The sequence below is a fragment of the Patella vulgata genome, chromosome 7, assembly GCF_932274485.2.
Source record: "Patella vulgata chromosome 7, xgPatVulg1.2, whole genome shotgun sequence".
Lineage (NCBI taxonomy): Eukaryota > Metazoa > Mollusca > Gastropoda > Patellidae > Patella > Patella vulgata.
Window position 1 is genome coordinate 31,177,462 of NC_065885.2, and position 3,760 is coordinate 31,181,221.

A 3,760-nucleotide genomic window follows, 5' to 3' on the forward strand; every position below is an offset into this window, starting at 1 on the left:
AGACGTGTGCAATATATTTCAACCACCGTACTGGTTGATCGAAGCTAAGTCTCGGTCCTCCATATTTGATTAAATCAATGTATCGCTGAACCATTCTAATCTATTTAATATCGGAGAAATCGGGTGCCATCGAGAGTTGATTCAGGCCTGGATCAGTTAATTAATGTCTAATTAATACTTTAGAAAACATTTCAGGCCTAAAGAAAGACCTGCAATAGGCAGATTTAGCTCTTGCATTATGCATGTTTAAGTGGTCATCTTATCCCGGAGAATAGTCTAGTCATAGAACTGTATTATATACGATCTATTGTCTAGTCGAATTGGTTGATAATGTCAAAATTCCATTTTCTTTCCATCGAAGATAATTCGAAGATATGAAAAATAGCCGAATTGAACTGATTGGACACATATAGATTGAATGAGGCGAAATAAGGGTGTTGGGTGTTAAAGGACAATATTGGTGATAGAGCTGGTTAAACAATATAATTTTAACTCCGAGATCATTACTACGACAGATGCGTTATGAAGCTTTCAAGAAAGGGAAGTGACGAACGCAAAAGGAAAACACGAGTTATCCTTCTATATAACTGACTGAAGTGACGATGTGATAACAGATACACGGGCGAATTTCTGCACACTAATAATTCCTTCGAAGACCAAAAGTTGTTATGTGAGGCTATGAGAGGATATCTGATAATTCATAAAAGTAATTGAATGTCACTAGATAAGGGAAAAGCAGAAAAATCGAAATGGTCCGTAAATTCCCTTGTTTTTAATAAAAAACATGGTAATGCACGGACTTTATTTTTCTCGTCTGGTGACAGTCAATTATTTTTTTGGAATTGTCAGATATCCTCCCACAGTCTCATATAACCACTTTTGGTCTTCGAAGGAATTATTAGTGAGCAGAAATTCGACCGTGTATCTGTTATATCAGTTTAACCAGTTCTATCGCACAAATGTGAGAATGACTGACACCAATGTTGTCTAGCTTTAACATCCAACGGTATCTGCTTTAAGCCCCCCCCCCCCTCAACCCATTTCATTGTTCGTGATTTCTTATTCTGATCTAAAAATTGTCACTTTCATTACGCCAGAGGTGAGAAGAATTATCTCAGTTCACATGGTTAAATATACGGTGTGATTACCATTTGAAAATCACAGCAATAAAAATGAACTAATCTTAAACAAACAAAACAGGCTCAGTATATTTTAAAATTCCATGGTGTGTGTTGAATGTCCGTCCAATATCAGGAGAACTCTGTTTTCTATCGTTGCGCCCGAAACTTTAATGAAATGACGTAACCATAAATATACCCAGCTGCATCTGTCCGGGCTGGTGGCATTGTGTAAGAGATCCAGGAGGCGCACCGGTTTCATTCGCACTCTTGGAAAATGAATAGGAGGAAAGAAAGAACACGTAGCTCTCATTCAAATTTCAGCTGTGATGAGTTTCCCTCTTTCAGCTGACGTAAGTGACCCACCTGTCTTCGCTCCTTCTTATAGCAATAATTTTGATGGTCTGCAGTACTGTTGAAAGTCCCGTTTCATCAACAATATAAGATTAATATAACTCTTGTGGCTGATGTTGCCTCGAGGGTCCTTAATGATAAATTAGGAATTTAAGCCAATCTTTTCCCGCCATTCGTTTCTCTTCATCAAAGCGATGTTGAATATTGTTTTTAACAGCCATTGATATGCCAATCTTCATACATCCGATGCGGTATTACCAAACAGCACCCCTTCCATCTGTATTAAATATTCTATTAACTCGGCTTCAAGTTTTGCTGGGTATGTTTACAGATTTAATATTGAATTATTCAAAAAAAGAACAAAAAAGTTTTTTCGCATTACAATAATCTTAAAACGCCCCAATGATTTGCTTGCACCAGTAACAAATATATTCTCATCGTTCACCCGTCTTCGTCACGTGGATTTGAGGACTCTAACTTCTACTGGCTCGCTTTATTCACACGTCGGCATTTCGAACAGTAGTGATGGCCCTTTCCCTAACAATTACATCCCACGAATTTCTTGGTATACCTATAATACGTTTATATATTCTCGGCATCTGAAAAGCAGAAAAATGACAGTAAAAATTATGATTTACCTACTAGTAGACTCGAAAGGAAAAAATTACATTATATGCACAGCCTAAATTTTGAAGAAAAAAAAACAACCCCAGCCCAAACAGTTTTAACTATTACAGTTCAACGTATACACAGAAGTAGATCGGGCCAATGATCCGTCTTATCCTATATAGTTCTAGAGCTTAAAAAAGGATAATGTCTGCTGCAATTTTTATTTAAGATGGATTATTATGTCTCCCATAAATACAGGTTATGGCATATGTTCACAAAACGTTCACATGACATCCATAAGGTTTCATACAAATACTGGTGTGAATCACTTTAAGTAACGGGGGGGGGGGGGGGCGAATGGTTAGCATGTGCGCGCTGTAGCATGAGGCCTGTCATTGAGTCAACTGGCTTGATTTCGAATCCCCGGTTGTACGTGACAAGAAGTAGGGTCGCCTGTCCAACCTCGTGGGTATTCTCTGGGTCTTCCGGTTTCCCCCCACTGCTAAAAGACCCCTACGCGCAAGGGAATTATTGAAATAAAAAATTAAAACATATGTTAGTCCCGAAATGACCTAGTTTGCGTCGAGTGGTCGTTAAACCCCATTTCTCTCTCTCTCTCTTTATAGTAACTACTCACCTTATATATATGATCACCTATATAGAAACAAATTCAGAGCATCCAACTGTAGCTATGTTTACGTCGAAGCGACGTCAGTCAACATTACTCTCAGTTAACGCGAAGGTCGAATATTAACGTAATAAGGTCATTACTCACAAAGTGGCCCCTGCTTACAAAATACTTAAATAGAACTAATTGCATCCGTTTTACCGAAAGGTCCGTTTAACCCCACTTTCCCCTATATCGTTTTGAGACTGATGTATTAGTCTTTATAACCACAGGGAGTCGAACATGTCAATTCATTTTGTTAAAATCTGGAAGAGGGTTGACCATCTCGTTTTTATTTTCTTCTAGACGCCAGAAGGAATCTGTTTGATTTGTGATTTCCTAGTTCCTTGTGATTTCCCTATTACATTACTTAATATTCTTTCGCCTCACAATTATCAATATTCAATAAAGCCTGGACGATATTGACAATTAAAATCTCTTCGTCGATTCTCGACCAAATTTTAATAAAATTTGCTAGGCAACAGGGTAGGGTGGCTGGAGGGAAAGAGAAATCTAGACATCCAAAAAGTCATACAAATTGTGACAAAACAATATACGGGGAATGTGCCGACAGGCAAACCCCCAGAGCACCCCGAAAAATCACTATCTGTTAAATACATTAAACATACCGACATTCTCTCTCTCTTTTTTTTTTTTACCTTACAGGTGTCAGTTTAATTTTAAACAGAATAAAAATATTCTCTTCCTCGAAAAATAGGTAGGCTACAAGTAGGCTACAAGGGGATGTGCCCAGAATAACATGCAAACCACCATCTGTTAAATATATTAAGCATACCCTTCATGTGCGTGACATTCACCACTCTTTTAGTTTTTCTTGAGCCTTACGGTACTGTCTGAAATTCAATTTTAAAAAGAATAACAATATTTACACGGTTCTCGCTCAAAATTAAGAAGAATTTTGGTATTGCGGCGATCTCAAAGAATCGATGGAAGGGAGGTAACTCCAATTAGTTGTTGTAAGCGACTCGAATATTCGAAACGCATGCGCATC